Genomic DNA, 20,572 nt, shown 5'->3' on the forward strand with positions numbered 1-20,572 from the left:
CACATTGTCTAAAATTTTCAACTTCACTGATCATTTGAGAATCGCAAATTAAAACTACACTGAGATTCCATCTCACTGTAGAAGAGTGGCTATCATCAAGAAATCAACCGATAACAAATGCTGGTGAGGCTGTGAGGGAAAAGGAACCTCTCTCTAGTTGATGGGAGTGTAAATTCTACTATGGAAATCGGTATGGAGGTTCCTCAAAACACTAAAACTAGAGGTTCATTTGACCCAGCTGTTTCCCTTCTAGATATCTTCCTCAAAAAGTCAAAAGTATCATACCACAGTGATATATGCATACCAATGTTTATAGCAGCACAATTTGTAATAGCTAAATCTTGGAAACAACTCATATGTCTATCAGCGGATGAATGGATAAATAGAATGTAGTATTTATATACAATGGAGTACTACTCTGCCATAAGGAAGGTTAAACTTGAGCCATTTGTAGGTAAATGGATGAGCCCTAAGACCATCATTTTGAGTGAAGTAACTCTGACACGAGTTTAAATAGGTTTCTCTTGCGTGAGAAATCTGAAGTGTGCGTAAGGAGCAAAGTGGAGGCTGGATATTGCGAAGCAGGATGAACATGCTCAAATGGGAAGCGGGGGGAAGGGAGTAGTAGGGAAAGGGAAGGAAGGGAGAGGAAGAAAAAACAGAAACATAGCTTTTTAAATGGGGAGGGGAAGAAGGGTTAGAAAGGGGAGGAGACAGGCAAAAGAGGAGAAGTAAGATATATTACTTACAGGCACAAATTCCCTATGATGAATGTGATCACTATGTATAGAATATATAGTAATACAAAAATAAAAATACTAGATGCCTGATTGGGATTTTGGCTCCAATACCTGATTTACAAGTGTTCCATAAAATGTTCAGCCCTGGGATTCAGAGTCCATAGGTTATAAGATAAGGATGTGGAGGGGAGAGAATGCCAAAGTCCAGACCTTTACATTTGACCCTAGTTTGGTGGGAATCAGTTAGTTTCATTCCAGAAGCTTTAGTCTCTTCCTTTGTCCAACAAAGGAGCAACAATAGGACATTAAAACCCCTTTTAGGGGCAGCAATGAAAGATTCGTTGGGTGAGTTGCTTTTCTGGTGTATGGATTACTGGTTTCTGGTAGAAAAAGCCTTTTATTGGGGTAATGTATGCCACTGTGAGTGTGAAGGTGCCCTGACATTTGTTTGAAACACCCCTGGAATTTGGGTTGTCTAGCCAAGTAATACTCTAATATTGACTTCACACTAAGGCTTTATTTGCTGCAAGACAGACTTAACTAGAGTCACCTGTTTTCTTCTAAGAAAACCATAAAAATCCAGAAAAAAATCAGTTCATGGACTGCTGTGATCTGTTGACTCTATCTCATGGGTACCCTTCAGGCTTCTACCATGGGCAGGCACAAGGGACAGAGCTATGAATGAGACAGAACCATTCAGCTTTGGCAGGGACCATACAAATGCTATTAGTTTGTTTTTTTTTTTCTCCAGTTGTGAGAATGGTGACCCTCCTAGATCAACCCAGGGAAAACTTAATGTTAGCATATTACTTGGGTAGAGAACTTAAACTCCTGGTAATGCAGAAGATGCCTCAACTTATGGTGGGAATAAACAAGAATCTCACACAGACCTCATAAAGACTGGATCACATGGTAACACTTGGAGGTTCAAGACCCCTTGAAACACTACATGACAACTTCCACTGGCTCAGCTAACTACCAATAAATCTCTCTTTATTTATTTATTTATTTTTGGTGCCAGGAATCAAACTCAGGCCCTTGTGCTTGCAAGCCAGGCGGTGGAACCAATGAGCTAAATCCCCAGCCCAATCTCTCTTTAATAACAATCTTCCCTATTAAATCTCAAGGCACTGTGCCAAACACTTGCTAATTCTAATGATTTTCTCAATGATATATTGTCTACTACCCCTTGGATGTTATTTTAGCATCCTTTGTGTGTGTGTGTGTGTTTTGGTTTTGGCTGTGTTACTATTTTCTCAGTTTCCTGTGACTGGATTTTAGATGATCATAGGATACCTTGACTATCTCACCTGATTGATTCATTTGACCAATATTGACAGTTCTGAGCTAGGTTTTGAGGACTAAACATATTAAGAATTGAGGGTTCTGGAGAGACACACACACACACATACAGAGAGAGAGAGAGAGAGAGCGCAACATGACCCAATATTCCAGTATTTTAGGGATAGTGCTGGAGGTGAAATCCAGAGCCTCATATATAGCAGGAATTGCTCCACCACTGAACTATACCCGCAGCTCAAACTTGATCCAATTTTTATGATCCTTCTTCATGGATCAATAATATATCACAGATGAGGAGGAGGCAGTAAAGGAGACATGAAAGCAGGTGGAACCTTTTCTAGTAATCCAGGAGAGACTAATGGCTTGGATTACAGGGCTGGCATTGAGATGAAAAAGAGGAAAAACACAAGATCACATTAGGAATCAGCAGAAGCCACTTACTGGTTGCTTAGGTGTTGATATTGGTGGAGGATAGGTTTCTGGTTTGATTAAGCAAGATTATGGTGATAAATCTTACCAAGGAAGGCAGATGAGGGTAGATGTTGAACTAATGAGCTATGAGTATTTACACTTTGCAATATCACGAAAAAAGTGTGAAGTAACTGAGTTTGGAAGAGTGAAACTCACAGTAGTCACCTGGACTAGAGAGACAGATTAGGAAGTTGTTGTTTGTTTTGGTACCAGGGATCGAACCTGGGCCCTTGCGCTTGTGAAGCAGGCAGTAGGTAGAAGCACTGAGCCAAACCCCCAGCCCCATATTTGGAAGTTTTGGCAAACACTTGGACTTGAAGCTGAGCTCATCAGGGAAGGGTGAATGGAAGGAAAGACAACAGAGAGAAGAGAAAACTCCTCCAAAGAACCCTAAGCTCGAGAAGTCGAAGGACCGCGATGCTGGATGATTCCTAATGTGGGTGTTGAGGCTAGAGATGTTGAGAAACAGCTGCTTCACTGAGAAAGTTGTCCCAGGGGAGTGGGAGGGAAAAAACCAGGTGACTGTGGTTAAAAAAGCTGAGAGAGAAGCATGTGATGAAGAGAAAAGGATCAACTGTGACGGGTGCTGAGAAGTTGAGTCAAATAAGGAAAGAGAGATGTCCACTGGATTTAAAAATATGAAGTTGACTGCTAACTGTAAGAACAGTTTAGGTTGAGTGGTGGGTGAGGGATCCAGGGCCCAGAGCACTGGGCGCAAAAGGATGACACCCAGCTCCCTGTGTGGGCCACATTAATAGTTGTGCTCTTCTCTCCCCACCATAATGGCCACCTCTGTTGAGCGTTATGTGTGAGTTCTTTTAATTTATTAAAAAATTTTTTTGATCCCCGGTACCACAAAAAAATTATAGGTAGATAGATAAAGATGAAATACTTTCTCTGTATTTTGTAATTTTCTGGACTAACATAATAAGTAAAGCAAAACAAGGAGAAGTGAGGACACAGACATATCATATACGTATGACTCGGGGATTTTGACTGTGAGTGAGGATAGGGAAATGGTGCAGACACTGGAAGGGGTCAAAGTTTATCTATTTGAAGAGGTCAGACACTGACGCATGTTTGTTTGTTGGTGGGAATGATTTAGGAGAGGGTGAAAGGAGGTTGGTCATTTTTCTGGAAAATAAGCCAACTAAGGAAGTACTGTGCATCAGAGGAGACACGAAATAGGATTCAGAGCCTAGAGCACAGATGACCTTTACTAGACCTCAGGACTTTTCCTCCATTGCAGGAGGTTAAAAGGAGAAAATGGGTATAGATACTGTGGGCTTTCAGGTGGGTGGTGGGAAGTTGAGAGTTTACTTTTGGTTATTTTTGTGTCCTCGAGTAGGAGGTAAGGTCATTAGTTGAAAGTATTTGGAGGCGGTGTGAGAGTCATAGAGATAGAGGACTCATTATCTCAGTAAGAGGGAAAATGAGCCTGTTAGAGAAAGATATGAACTCCCTAGGAAGCAGTGGGAGCCCACCAATGCCTGGACCACTGTGTTGATGTGAAACTCACTATCCCAATTTTGTGATTGTTTTGTCTAGGATTATATAGCTTCCTGGGGGAAGAAACTCCACAAAGAGAGAGGTGCCAGCTGGTGCTCATATGTGAGTAAGGAGGGGGACAGGATATGGGCAAAAGAGTTGAGGAGCTTTGCCTAGAAACCTTTAAAATGATTGTTTATGAGACCTAGGATGCACAAGGAGAGAAACAAAGTCAGGAGAGACCAAAAGATGGTGAGAAAATGGTGGAGAATGGAAGATGAGATAAAATTGTGGTGGGAGTGGTCAGGGTTATTGCGAAACAGGTGATCTTGACTGATGGGAGATGATACAGCATGAGAGTTTAAGCTGGTATTTCACAGATTGTGTAGTTTCTGTTGATAAGTAGATCCAGGCTGTGACTGTGGGTGTGGATTGCTACGATAAGAGTGGAGAAAAAGAGATAAAACTATGGAGATGAGTGAGTTGAGTGATTCTTTAGGAGATGTTGAGACTAGAGATAATGACAGAAGCTGAGGTGACGGCAGCCTAGTCAAACCTCGGTGAAGGAAACTGAGCCAGGAGTCTAATCGGAGTCTGATCTTCAAGATTAGAGGAGAGTGGTCCTGAGCTTGATAAGAGCAATGAGGTGGGTGTGTGAGTTTGCAAGAGATTGCATTATAAGAGTAAGCAGAAGGAATGATATGGAAGAAGAAATGGGATGCAAGGAGGAGCCTATTCCATCTCAAGGCTCTAAGGCCACGGATATGAGGGAACAGAATGCCTTCCACCTGAGAAGGACTACAGCAGAAATGGGGTCTCAGGGAACAGCCAGATTGCAGGTAGGGAGAGAAATGTAAAAATAACTGACTAAGGAATGTAGGGGTGTTCCAGGGGACTTGGGGTGGATTAGGTAGATGAGCAGATGTTCAAATCCACGTGGAGGTGTAAATCCACTTACTGCCTTCCCTTCAGGGCTCAGCTTGCACATTTATAGAAACAGGACATTCTATAGGATCGACCGGAGTGAATGTGTCCTTAGCCAAATCATTTGAAAGCCACGCAGTGATGAATACAGAATGAGGCTTCTTATGCCTACCCAGAACCACTTCCCTCAGCAAAGGCTGTGGACAGAGCAAGTATCCTGGGCAATGAATTCCTATCCCAGGCATTTTTCAAAGCACAAATCTTCTCTATAGTGCAGTCAGTAGCTTGGTTTAAACATATTTAATTAATGTGATATTTTTTCTAGAGTTAGACCTATCAGTGTTAGCAATTTCCAGCACAGATATGCAATTGAGTTATCTTAAAAACCCCAAATCAAATGTCAGGGAGGCCTAATTTCTCCCCCTTAGTTAATGAAAGTATTACATGGTAGAATCTACAGCTGGTGAAGGTGTGGGAAAGGGATACCACTGAACACTTTTGCGTGGGTAGAGCGGAGGATAAGTTATAGCATCTCTTACACTTTTAATGTCCATTTTAACTGGCACCAAATTTCACTTCCAGAAATCTAATTACAAACATTCTCACTGTATTTTAGGCACATAAAGCCTTATCTTCAGGCATGTTCATTGCAGAACTGCTGAAATGGAAAAAATTATGAACAGCTTGCTTGTTCATCAATGGAGCAGTTTAAAAAATTATCATTTTCACCAAAAAGATCACAGTCATTTATAAGAAAAAGAACAGTACCACCAAAGATGTACCTGTAAATATTGGTGTGACATGAGTTTTCACTATATCGTTGAGCTAATACAATTATTGACTAGATATAATATAATAGAATGCGATTTTGCATTTTTGGTAAAAGAAAATGCATATGTATTTTATATATGTAGAAAGATATAGTAGATATATCTTACCTACTTATCTGCTTCATCAAGTCTAAGGTATGATTTTGTCATATTTCCATGTCTCTGAACAATCTGTGTGTGTATTTTATAATGCATGATGTGATATGTTATGTTTGGGAATTGACAGTAGTGTTTTTTTCGGTCCAGAAGTTAATGGTGCATTTTACAATTGACAGAAACTTGGGTGTAATGAAATATGGCAGGTAAGTAGATGAGCAGAGAGAAAGAAAGATAAAAATGTGCAATTATAGGAAACAGGATACACACTAAACAGAGTGGAAGTTTGAGAAATACGTAACAATGTATTTTTTGTCTTTCAAAAAGTATTTAAAAATTTAATTTAGTGTTTTCACTGAGGTAAAAATGCCCAAATCCTTAGCGAGCAGCTCAGTGAGTTTTTCTGGATGCATGTACCTGAGAAGTCACCACTGAGAGCAGATGTGAAAACACACCCGTCATCCCAGAAGTTTCTTTGCTAACCCTTCCCAGTAGTATTTACTCCCCCAAAATAAATTCCATTCTGACTCTTATCAACACAGACTAGTTCTGTTTGTTCTAAATGTTATGTAAATGAAATCACACACAAATTCCATTCATCTAATGGGATGTACTATTTTATCCAGCTTCTGCTTAATACATTATTTCTGAGATTAATTCCTCTTACTGTGTGTAACTGATGTGAAGGAGCTTTTTTATCTTCTTTTGTTGTTGACTGGTACTATGTGACTATACCAGTATTTCATTATCCAGTTTTCTTTTGATGGAAATTTTTTTTTATTATTATTTTTTTTATTGAGTTTATTGGTACATTTAGGGATACAGTACAGTTACATTCATTGTTGGGATCATGTACCTTTACATGATGGAAATTTGAATCGTTTCCTTCTGGGACTATTATGAATAAGGCTATAAGGCTGCTTGCTACCCCCCTCCTTTTCATGGTCATGTTACCTGATTTCTCCTAGAAATATGCCTGGGTGTAGCATGGTTGGCTCACAGGGCAGGCATAAATATTTTTGCCTTAGTTGATGTTGTCAAACACTTTTCCAACATGATTAGACCACTTTTGTTTCATCCAGCAACATACGAAATATGCAGTTGCCTCACATCCTTGCCAGCAAACACTTAGTATTGGCAGACGTTAAGCAATTTGGTGGGTGTTTAGTTCTATCGCACTGTGGTTTTAATTTGCATTTCCCTAATGACTAATGATGCTACCAGGAAATCATTAACTTACTAGACATATAAATAATATATTTTTTGAAGTCCTGTTTAAATCATTAGCTCATTGAACACATGGAAGGTCTAAATTAGGATGATTTGTCTTTTCATTTGCCTTATAGGGATTTTTATATATTGAGGATATCAATTCTTCATCATCAAAAGTCTTCCCACTGGATAAAGAAGATGTGTTTTTTCTATAAATGGAGTACTACTCAGTCATAGAGAATGAGAAACTAGAGACACTTGTAGCTAAATGAATGCACATTGAGCTATACTCTTAAGTGAAATAAACAGGACACACAAGTAAATGCTGAATAGTTTCTCTGGTGTGAAAAACGAAAAGTGTAAATGAGGTTCAAATGGTATAATTGATAGTGTGAAATAGGAAGAAAATGGCCAAAAGGGAAGTGGCAAGGGTAAAGGAAATAAGGGAAAAATGTGAAAAAAGGAAAAATGGAAACAAAGCCTTTGTAAATAGGGAAAGGCAAAGAGGGTGAAGAGAGGGCAGGGGTAAGGGGGAAAAAAAAGAACCAAGACATAGCATGTAAAAGTATAAGATCCCAATGATAAATGTAACTGTATTGTTTGCTTTAAATGTACCAATTAACTTAATGGGAAAAAATAATTTTAAAAAAGTCTTTCCAGTCTATGGTTTTTCTATCCATTTTTATTGTTGCGAACCAAAGTTCTTAATTTCATTGAATTCTAACATTCATTATAGTTGTGCCTGTTGTATTCCATGTGAAATGTTATCTCTCTCTCATTATGAATATATCCTATGTTTTATCCCAGAGAGTTTATTTTCTTATTTTTGCATTTAGGTCTATAATCTGTCTCAAATAAATTTTTATGTGTGATATACGATGCAGGAGTCAAAGATCTTTCAAAATATAGATATCCAATTATCCTGACATTGTTTACTAAAAAGAATGTTGAGATTTTGTTAAAATTCAAATAAGACACATATATGTGAACTTATTCCATTTACCTATTTTCCGTTTGCATGCCAGCACCTTAGATTAACTTATGGTAAGTTGACAGCTCCTGGTAAGGCTTGCCACTTGTTCATTTTCTTTAAAGCTATCTTAAATTTTCTAGGTTCTGTGCATTTCTAGATAGATCTCAGTTTGTCCATTTCTTTTCTTTTTTCCCATCGGAAGAGATCAAACCCAGGGCCTGACTGTATGCTGGGAATGCTCAGCCACTGAGCTATTCTCCTACCCCACTCTGTCAATTTCTATACAAAAAACACCTGCCGTTTGGTAATGTTCTTTCTATGGAGAGATTTGGAGATAAGGTACATTATTATATATTTACTCTTTCAACTTGTGTACCTGCAATGCTTCTCCATTAGGCCCTTATTTTCTCACAGCAGTTTCTAATTTTCAGTACAAAAGGTTTTTTTAATCTTTTGTTGGAATTTATTCCTCAGTATGTGATATTTTTGAATATTATTAGATATGGTATTTCTTACATTTTGTTTTCAGTTTATTTGCTTATAGTGTAAGGAATAGAATTAATTTTTACATTGACTTTGTATCCAGCAACCTTGCTAAATTCATCTGTTTGTAAAACCATTCCAATTTTCAAACTTTATTTGTATCAACTGTTAGTAAAAATAAGTGTTTTACTGATTTTCCTGTCTTTGTACGATTTATTTCCTTTTCCTACTTTCTTGTTCTAACCAGACCCTCCAGTTCAGTGCTGAATAGAATGGTTATAGTAGACACAGTTGTCTTGTTTCCCACCTGAGGGAAAATATTCACTATTTTACTGCTTAGTAGGATTTTAGTTGTAGGCTTTTATAAATGTTTTTTATATAAAACATTTAAAAGAGCAATGGGCATGAGGAGGAATACATTTATTTTTCAGATGTCTGTCTCACACAAAGGAAGCTCAACTAGTGTAACTCCATGGGGTTTCTTGGCTCTTTTGTCCATTCCGATACAGGGAAGTTAGAATGATTTATCACCCTGGTCGATCTGGAAACAGTGGGCATCTTCCTCTCCACTCTTCTTTTTGTCATCCTTCTAGGAAACGTGTTCTTGTCCAAGAGTTGGTGATGGGATCCATAGCAAATCTGTCTCGATTTAGGATTTATCCAGGGGAGCAGGCCTTTTTGGCTCTGAAACTAGGCTTTAGCCCCAGTCATGGAACTGGCGCGGGAATTTCTCATCGGCCTTAATCTTTGTCTTAATCTTCAATTTGTTCAAGAGCCCAGCTGCTATTAAAGTGTACTATTTATTTTTCTCTCCTTACCCGCAGATGTTCAACAGTGGTATTAAAGATTATATTTACTTTTTTGTTGGACAAATTTCAGCTTTTGTTTTGGACTAAAACAAACTTGTCACAAAGAATTTTTAAAAAATCTCTCAAAACAACATATTTGAAAGTATGACCTTCAAGTGTTCCTTAAACCTCCTTCCTTATTCTGCTCATCCAGACCCTTTCCCCTTACCTTTTCCTTTTCATGTTCTTTCTGCAATGCCTTCCCAGACTTCATTCCTGGCAAAAAAAAAAAAAAAAAACACAAACAAACAAACAAACAAAACACCCAAAACTATACAGCACCTTTTCCCTCCTTGAAGTCCTAGAAGGCTCCCCCAGCACAGCGAATTTAGCCTGTAGAATCCCCTTCTTTCAGGACCAGCTAATGGTGAGGCCCTCCAGAGCCAAGTCCCACAGGATTACTTCCCTGGGTATCCTGGGAGTTCCATTCCTCAATCAGCGAATACCCTGAAGTTAGTCACGCAGACCTCATTTCATTCTCTTTAAATTGGGGATCAATGTAGAGCCAACTTCACAGGATATCTGTGCAGATTAAAAGGGAGGGGAGGGACAAGGGGAAAAAATGAGAACCAAGACCTGTCATGTAAAGGTACAAGATCCCAATGATGAATATAACTGTACTGTATACCTAAAATGTACCAATAAACTCAATGAGAGAAAAAAAGAGTTATTTGAGTGTAAAAGTACTGCGACTAGTGCCTGGCTTATAGTAAACCTGTTACATATTAGCTATGATTATCGGCTGATATTATCACCTTTGTTGGGCTTCTTCATGGATCATTCTCTACTTTTATCAGGCTGTTTTGTATACACATAAACTGCTTTCCAAATTACTTTCTAAGCTTCTGTAAAAGCACCTCTGGGCCTCATATTTTTCTTTCATTTCCTTTGTGCTAGTCAAATTTACTGTCTGAGGGTATCATAGAAAAACAATAATATTGGGATTTCAGTATTTTTTCGCATATATATTTGACATACTATTAGCCTGATCCTTTTTGAAATGCAGTTATTCTAGAGGTAATGGATGTGCCTCTTACTTCTTTGAGTTTTTAAAGAAAGAGATGGCAAAAGCTCCTTTCAAGAAGTAGAATGGAGACTAATTTGGTCTCTGGAAATCTGGCTTGGAGTTCTGATTATTGTATTTATCAGTTAGTTGATTTTCATCTTTAAATTTCAGTTTCTCTACTTCAGTAAAATTAAGATAAAAATGTCTTATTTTTAGTTTGCTTCCTCCTATATTTAGACTAAAAATATTGAAATAATCACATTTCTTCCATAAAATTCTGTTTAAAAATCACTGAAGAGGGCTGGGGATTTAGCTCAGTAGTTCGGTGGCCTGCCTTGCAAGCACAAGGACCCAAGTTCAATCCCTGGTACCAAAAAAAACCAAAACAAAACAAAAAAAAACCCCAATAACAACAACAACAACAAAATCACTGAAGCACTAGAGTACTCTGTACTCACTAGTGTGAGAATTGTGTGTATAATTGTGTGCTTGTGCATGTTTGCGTTTGACATTGATAACAATTGCAGAAAACAGTATAGACCAATGTTTATCAAAGTGGCTTCTCTAGAGACACTAATGGGGCTCCTGGGTGGGGTGGGGGTTATAAAATAGATGAAAAACAGATCAATAGCCACAATGTGAAAATCAGTTCCATTGCATAGGGCACAATTTACACTTTTATGGATTAGAATTATTTCTGTTGCTATTGATTTTTTTATAGAGTTCTAAACCTGTTCTATGAGACCGTCAGTATTCTTACTTAATTTTGAAGTCTCACTCAATTTTCCCCACACTCCAGGTTTTCTCAGATAGCACACTATTTTTGTTAATCCTCTATAAAAGAAGCTTTGAGGTAATTTTAGAACCTATGCATATACAGGATGTACATTTCATTCAAGGAGCATTTGTATAGAATATTTTCAGCTGGAAAAGAGCTTGAGCCAAAAAGAAAAAAATTAGTATAGGAAGCTTGAAGGTAAAAAGTGATCGCAACTCTTGTTCAAATCAAATATTTCATAAGCACTTACCATGTGATTCAAGAAGAGATAATGATACCTTGCCCTTACTGGTGACCCACCATGTTTCCTGCCCATGGTTATGTGGTTTAGCACGATGTCTGAGCACGTCCTTGTACCTGACAGTATTTCCAGATGTCTGAATAATTCAGTCTAAAAAACAGCCATGAATGGGATTAATAATTCATGTAGAATTCACATAAGGTCCTCTTCTTAGTGTAAACAGAAGATATGTTTTCATCTACTTCCAAGTCACTATTCTGGTTGTCTGTACTCCATTAAAGAAACTCAATTAAAGCTGAAAAAAAAAGAAATGATTGAAGAAAAATCTATATATTGAAGAACAAACAAGAATTTTCCTGGAGTGGTACATTGTTTACTGGTATTTTAGAAAAAACATATTTTTTTCCTCATTGAGTTTATTGGTACATTTTAGGTATACAGCACACTTACATTCATTATTGGGATCCTGTACTTTACGTGACAGGTCTTGGTTCTCACTTTCTCCCCTTGTCCCTGCCCTCCCTTCACCCCTCCTCCCTCCCACTTTACAAACACTTCATTTCCATTTTTTCATTTTCTCATATTTTTTTCTTTTCCCTTATTAGCTTTCCCCTACCCTTCCCACTTTCCCTACACCTTTAGCCCCTTTCTTCCTATTTCATATTGTCCATTATATCATTAGGATTTTATGTACTATTATAGTTTATTCACACCAGAGAAACAATTCGGTATTTACACATGTGTGATTTATTTATTTCACTTAGGAGTTTATCCTCAATATGTATCCATTTTCCTATGAATGAATCTAATTTCTCATTCTTTATGGCTGATTAATATTCCATTTTATAGAAAAACCACATCTTCTTTATCCAGTCTTCAACTGATGGGCAAACGGGCTGTTTCCAAGTTTTAGCTATTACAAACTGTGCCACTATAAACATAGGTGCGCAAATATCTCTGTGATATGATTCTTTTAATTCTTTTGGAAAGATACCCAGAAGAGGGTTAGGGTTAGGGTTAGCTCCACCCTGGCTCTTCAGCTCACCAGCTGCTTAAACTTGGCTGTGATTCCTGCATCCCCATCCATACCTTTAATATGGGAGTTACAAGCTCTGTGCCCTAAGGCACTGCAAGAATGAAGTAGACCATGGTAGCTGAAGTGTGATGCCTGGAACCTGGTAGGTGTTAGCAATGATGTACACATATTTAGCATAAAACTGTTCAAATAAGCATAAGATAATTGATGAAGGAACATGAGAAGACCGAACAGAATAGAGGGCTGTGTGGGTGGGTGCACAAGCGAGAATGGGAATGAACGAAGCCTTCCCGAACATTGTCTTATTGCTTCCTTATCTTCTTGTCTATCTTCTGTGATGGGTGACTTTTCTCTTCCTTGACTTCTGCCCTTGATGCTGACTGCTTTGGGCCAGCTGGTAAGAAGAAACCAGTTCAGGAGCTTCAGGAAGTCAGGAGGTCATAGCAGTGATGTCGACTGTGGACCTAGCAATGGGAATGGAATGATGAAATTCTTCAGCTGGTTCATACTTGGAGCTCCTGCTTGCGGAGGAGGACAAGCCTTCAGAGCCACACATTCTTAGTTTAGCTGAAAGGCTTGGCAGACAAATCCTGCATCCTGTACTCAATCCACACATTTCCAGAGTGCTAACTTTGTGCCACACACTGAGATCTAGGTGTTGACTCAGGGTTGGATTCTAGGCTTCAAAGCTCTTCTTTCTGTGTAGGCAAAGAGCTCATTTCCAGTGGGTCCCATGCTGCTTTGAAGAAGGCACAATGAGAGGACCCCTCCAGTATCCAGTATCTCATCACCCCAATAGCCAGTTGGCTTATCCCATCTGGGAGACCATTTTTGGTCCCACAGATATTTTTTCAAGATGTAGCTGGGAACAGGCTTCAGTGTGTTTGAGACACTTTGGTTCCACTTAGACTTGCATTGATTGATTTATTTTTTTTTTCTGCTCATCTCCACACAAACTCCAGGCTCTCAGTATAATAAAATATTCATAGTTGCATAATTTTTCAAGCTTGGTACATAGTATGTTTCTTCTTCCAAGAGCTTTTGGAAAGGGCCTTTTCATCTTACAGCTGAGGAAATTTAAGTTTAGAGGATCTCTATGGTTTGTCAAGGCCGAAGTGTTAGCGATTGCCTAAATGAGGTCACACACCTAAGTGTCCGAATGCCATGACTGCTGTCTTTCCCCATCTGCTACCCTCAGACTTGATCTCTCTCCTTCTTTAGCTGTAGAGAAAGTACAGCCTACTCAAACAGCTGGACTGTACCCAAAGCTTTCAACATTTTGGCCAGATGTTTGTTTAGGCTTTTGTCCAAGACTCCCAAGAGAAGAGAGAGGGAGGGGGGGAGAGGGGTGGGAGGAGGAAATGGAGAGAAAGATTAAAAAACTCAGTGACAATATTACAAACGAATACGACCATGTTGGCTTGATGCTTTCCGTAGTGTCTAGACGCCCACATTTGCATAAACAGCAGAAGGGGAAAGGGCAGTACATTTACTCAAGGAATCTCAGGGGAAATGAGCTTGGAGGAATGGATTCTAAACTTTCTTCTCCACTAAGGAAAGTCATGGGAACCAGTATTCTTCCAATTTAAGGCACTCATGGGTCCCCTACTGAACTTGCTACAGTGCAGACTCTGTTTCAGCTTAAGTCTGTGTGAGATGAAGCATTGTTGAGAAGACTGGTGGTGATACCACACGCTAGGACACAATTCTTTTTAGTTTTGGTCCTGGGGATTGAACTTGGGACCTTGCACTTGTGAGGCAGATGGCAGAGCCACTGTGCTAAATCCCTGGCACAATTTATTTTTATTTTATTTTGGTTTTGGTTTTTTGAGACAGAGTCTTGCTATGTAGTTCAGGCTGGCCTTGAACTTACTATGTAGTCCCCAACTCATGGCGATCCTCCTGCCTCAGCCTCTCCAGTGCTGGAATTACATGTGTGAGGCACCGTGCCCCACCAGAACACAGTTTAAATAACAAGAATTTAAACCACTAACTTTTAAAGTTAACTTCAAATTTGGGAGTTGAAAATAATCCTGATACCTGGGTTCTAACTCCAGAGATTCTAATTTAATTGATCTAGGATGTGGCCTGGGATTGCAGGGTTTTAAAAAGTTGATTCCAAGATTCATGTTCTCCTTTTTCTTCTCCTTCTTCTTTTGTGGTGTTGGGGATTGAACACAGGGAGTCATGCATGCTAGGCAAGCCCTATACTATTAAGCTCCATCCCTAGCCCTAGTTGTTTCTAATCACAAAATGATTAAGGCAAGACATGGCTAACTCAGAGAAAAATGAAAGCAGATAGATTAGATAGCAGATGCACTACATCTTATTCATAAAAGAGGTTAAAAAGTAAATGAAGATTTGCCTTTTTTCCTTCAGCACAAGTAGATTCTGCTTCCTGAAAATGCCACCTTTTTCTTTAATAGGTGTTCTTACTTTCCCGAGTGCTGAAAATCATTTCTAAGAAAAATGGTGGCTTTTATTCACTTGTCTATATTTTGTAGAGTTATTTTTCCTTTTGGGAGGATGGTAGTGGGTGACCTTCGTGATATGTTTTTTCTAAAGTGGATCTGTGTCTTAAGTGGCTTTCTTCAGTCATTTATTTAAGACATATCTACCTGCAGGAACTATGCTGGGCCATGAGAAACCAGTGCTGAACAAGCCTAATGGGGTTCCAGCCTTCTGAAAGCTTGGGCATTGGAGAGGAGCCATAGGGAGAATACTGGTGACCAACGAAGTGTCCTGCCATAAAGGATGGGAGCACGGAAGGACATAGCAAGGAATTATGTGAGATTGGAAGAGTCCAAAAGGCATTTCTGAGTAGGGAACATTGAAATGGAGATCAGAAAATTGATAGGAGTTAATCAGACAGAAATGAGCAAAACATATTCGATCCACAAGGAAGAAGAAGAAGATCTTTCAAACACCGGGTGGCAAAGGAAAGCATGGAAGGAATTGAAGAAGTTCAGTATAATTTGAATGAAGAGTACAGACAGCGAGGTGTGGGTATGAGCTGGAAAGACACACAGGATGGGCAGGCACCTGGTGGGAAGGGCTATGATTTGGGAAGGATGTGCTCTTGAGATTGGAGCCCGGACTATGGGGATCGAAAAACTGGGCCCACATCACCTCTCCCTGGCTATGCTCCCCGCTGTCTGGGGCTCTTGAGTTCCTGACTGGAGCCAGGATTAATGACGCCTACTGCATAAAGCTGATTCAAGGCTGGAATATGTGAATATGTGAAAAATGCAAAACTTGTGAGAGCTTGATACATGATCATCTTTACTACAAATCCCCAAGACGGCGGAGAATTATTCCTGCTGCCTGGAGATGAATTGGTAAGGAGTGAGACTGGGAACAAGTCAGGATGTATGGAGAGCAGTTAGGATGGATCGAGAGCAGTAGGAGTGAGTTAAGGGGGCTGGAGATAGAGATGAGGAGGTGATCTTCTTGCCCCAGATTCTCAGAGTGCTGAGATTACAGGCACATGACACACAGCTATCTCAGGAACAACTTCGAAAGCAACTTCCTAACATCTAAGATGCCATGGTAACCGCTGTCTCTTCCGTAGTGTTGCAGTCAGAAAACTAGCCCTTCTACAAGTATAGCATTGCTAACTGACAACAGAAAACCACTGTAATCAGGAAGCTGCTATGGCTAGGACCACAGCACTTCTGCAACAGATCACATTAGGAGAATGAACGCTCCTCCCTCACCCCAAGACTTGCTACTACTATGTAGCGAGCAGCTGGACAACGAGAACTGCTACCAATGCAGTTGTGGACATATAAATGACTGCACATTTGCAAATTCTATGCATCTCAGGCTCAGCAAAACTAGAACCTGAACTGCAAGGGAATAAGGAGTGTAGATTGATAGCTTTGCAACCTCTGGAGCAGAGGAAGGTACATCAGAAGAGTGTTTTGTAAGGGATAGTCTGTGACTGAGGAGAGCAGCATCAAATCAGCTCGGGTGGTCAGAACAAAATGTTTTCCTTCATTCTTGCTGGCAGTGTAAGAAGTTTCTGCCTCTGTGCCATTGGTGAAAAAAAGGAAGCTAGAAGTCCAGTGCACTGAAGGTTGCACACCAGACTTCATGGCAAGGTTTCAAGAGAGGACTCCAGGTAGATTCCAACACATCAGGTTTTAGAAGAAAGTCAAAGCTGGAGACACTAAATGGAATTGAAAAATATGTTTTTGTTTATATTTTTTTATTTCATTAAGTTTATTGGTACATTTTATGTATACCATATGATGAACTTATTGTTGGGAATTTGTACCTTTACGTGATGTATCTTGGGTCTTACTTTTTTCCCCATTCCCCTGCCTTCCCTTCAACATCTCCACCCCTCCTTATTTACAAAGACTTTGTTTCCATTTTTTCCTTTTCACATATTTATTCCTTTCTCTTCCTCTACCCCTCAACTTCCTCTGCCTTTAGGCATTATTTTCCTATTTTATATTATCTATTACATACCTTTTGATCCTTATTTACACTTTTCTCATACCACAGAAATGATTCAGTGTTTATACATGTATGTCCTATTTATTTCACTTAAAAGTATGGCCTCAATATACATTCATTTAGCTGTAAATATCTTTAGTTTCTCCTTCTCTATACCTGAGTAGTACTCCATTTTATATAAAAAACATCCCACATCTTCTTTATCCAGTCTCCAGTTGTTGGGCAATTGGGCTCTTTCCAAGTTCTAGCCATTACAAACTGTGACACTATAAACATGGGTGAGAATATATCACTGTGGTAAAATTCTTTTAATTCACTTGGGAAGATACACAGCAGGGGAATATCTGGGTAAAATGGGACCTCTAGTCCTAGTTTTTTGAGATATCTCCATACTGATTTCCAAAGTGGGTGCACCAGTCTCTACTTCCACCAACAGTGGAGATGGTTCCATTTTCCCCACGACCATGCCAGCATTGTTTATTGGTTGATTTCTTGAAGGCAGCCATTCTTTCTGGAGTGAAGTGAAATCTCAGTGTTATTTTCATTTGCATCTCTCAAATGACCAGTGTTTTTCATGTTTATTTTCTGTTTCTACTCCTTTGTTCATTTCAGATGCCCATTTTTGGATTGGGTCTTTAATTTGGGAGGTCTAATTTTTAAAGTTCTTTATGTATTCTAGATAGTAGACCTTTGTTTGAGGACCATCTGGTAAAAATTTTTAGAGAAACTGGAGGAACAACTCCTTTCATCATAGCGTCCAAGAAAATGAAATACCTAGGAATAAATATAATGAAAGGAATAAAACCCTCTACTCTGAAAACTACAGCACTCTGAAAAAAGAAATTGAAGAGGATATCAGAAAATCAAAAGACATCCTTTGTTCCTGGGTAGGAAGAACCAAAATAATGAAAATGGCCATACTTCCCAAACTGCTACATAGATTCAGTGCAATCCAAATTAAAATTCCAACAGCATACTTCACAGAACTAGAGAAAGCAATCCAAAACTTCTTTTGGAACCAGAAGAGACCTAGAATAGCAAAAGCAATTCTAGGCAACAAAGGAAAAGTAGGGAGTATCACAATCCAGATCCCGAAACTATACTACAAAGCTACTGTGATTAAAAACAGCATGTTACTAGCAAAGGAACAGACCTGAGGATCAGTAGAACAGATTAGAAGATGTGAAAACAACTCCAGGCATACTCAGCTACCTCATCTTGGACAAAGAAGCCAAATACCTTCACTGGATGAAAGCTAAAATAAATGGAGCTGGAAAAAGTGGATTTCAACTTGCCAGTGCTTAAAACTAGATCCATATCTCTCACCATGCACTAAAATAAAATAGAAATGGATCAAAGATCTAAATATTAAAATAGTAACACTAAACCATCTGGAAGAGAGGTCAGGTTGAACTCTTGAATATATTGGTGTAGGAAAAGATTTCATGAACAAAACCTCAGTTGCACATGAACTAGCACAAAGATCAACAAGTGGGATCTCATTTAAAAGCTTCTGCACAGGAAGAAAAACCACCAACAGAGTGAAGAGACAACCCACAATGTGTTTAAATTTTTTTAAAAGCTTTTTATTATAGTAAAAGACACATTGTCACTGGTTCTCCCCAAAATGCCCCACCCTGCTTGCGACACCCTTATCCCATTGTGCTTGCCACTTTCTGAAGCAGCCCAGGAAGTCCTCTTCTGTGGTTTGCACGGTCCCACTTGCCTTGATGTCTTGAATTGATTCAAAAGGTTTACTTTTCAAGGTCACTTTGACTTTGGGGATGAGCGAGAGGTTGCACAGTGCCAGGTCCAGTAAACAGGGTGGAGAAGGACACACTGTTATGGTATTTTGAGCCCGACTTTCTGTTGGGTGGCACTTGGCAGCAACATTCACCATATTTTTGATTACAGAAAGGCACTCATGGAAGAGGACTTTCAGAACTGCTCAAGAAAGTAATAAGGATGGTGAAATGTGTGTTTGAAGGGGAGGTTTATTTTGAGGGGGATCAATCTGTCTTTTACTGGAATATATTTTTAAAATATTCACTGTGATTTTTGATCACTTCATGTCTATTTACAGTCATTGGAAAGAGGACTTGAAGTCATGCGAGTAGATGAAGTCACCCGGAGAGACGGGAGTACAAAGAGAAAGATCTGTGCCAGACTGGAGGCATCTGGACATTTGCACTTGAGGAAGGTATCTCTGAGTTGTGTTTGTCCTCTAAGCTCTCTGTAATTTATATTTGCCCTCCAGAAGGAGAGCTGGGTCCAGAAAAGTCAGAATACCTTGCAAAGTCATGTTTTAACAGCATTCACTGCTCTGGATCATAAAGTGGCACCTAGCGTGGTGCCTCCTGTGTCGCTGGCACTCAGGATGTGAGTGTTGATACATTTGCAGGCCACGGTAGCAGTTAGAAAAGATAGGAAGAGCCTTCGGAGTCCAGCTCATGAGCTGTGATCACAAAGGCCTAACCCTTTGTAGCTCTGATTAACACTGCAGAGTTGGAGCACCATTTATATTCTTCCATGATTATTATTTTTGTCATGTAGAAAAAATGGCAACAGAGGGTGGGAGCTGTCTAAGAAGATGTGTTCACTGAAGCACTGGATTTAATAACAAAATCTGAAAGCAAATGAAATGTTTATCCATAGGCAAATAGACAAACAGTAATACATTCAACCAATGAAATACATAGCATTTAAATGAAGGAGCTAGAGCTAGATCTATTCATTCAGATGAATCTCAAAAAGTTAATGTTATATGAAAAGTGCAAGTCACAAAATACTATACAAAGTATATCATTTATTGAAAATGTAAAAGCCACAAAAAATTTTGTATGATATATTCTTACAAGAAAATAAATCTAAGATTAGGTAAATGAAGAGCACAGAAAAACTTCCGGGCAGTGGTTGTACAATCTCTGGACACCAAGCAGGGGAATGGACAGAAGGGTGAGCTTTCAGCTCTGTATGGATTATTTTAAGAGAAGCAGAAGTAAATACAGAAAAACATTGCCAGTTATTAAATAAGGTGATGAAACACTGAAGAAATATTATTTTCTGTTCTCTTCTTAATTAAAAATAAATAGAAGCACATATAAATTTTGCAATTCCCAGAGAAATAATGAGGCTTTCTTCCCTGAACCTCAGTTAAACAGAAGACCAGGGGAAAACCAATACAGGAAGGCCCTGGCTTACAAACATCCAAGTCACACACTTTCACAGGTATGAACAGACTTTGCGTTACAGACATTCATAGATGTCAATGTATCATGGAAATAGCCCACGTGTCTCTTGGATGTTGTCACGGCTATGCTACCATGTGCTTACTGTACAGTGCAGCAGTGTACAGTATTTTGTGTGCATGTCTGTTTTGTAAATATTTTACATTATTTATTTGTGTCCAAAGTGTGTAAGATTCACTTTGTTGGACTTCAAATGAATCTGTCTTGCAAACATTCTCCTGGAACAGAACTTGTTCATAAGTTGGGGACTTGCCATATATATAATACACATACATATCCACACATACATACACACATATAGGCATACATGTATATGAACACATGCATTTACATTCATGTGTATAAACACATACATTTATAATCACACATATACACATATATGCATAACTTCAGATTAAAACAAGGTTTATTGGAAAAAATATTGGCTTTATC

Source organism: Fukomys damarensis, unplaced genomic scaffold, assembly GCF_012274545.1.
Source record: "Fukomys damarensis isolate Sample0158 unplaced genomic scaffold, DMR_v1.0_HiC HiC_scaffold_36, whole genome shotgun sequence".
NCBI lineage: Eukaryota > Metazoa > Chordata > Mammalia > Rodentia > Bathyergidae > Fukomys > Fukomys damarensis.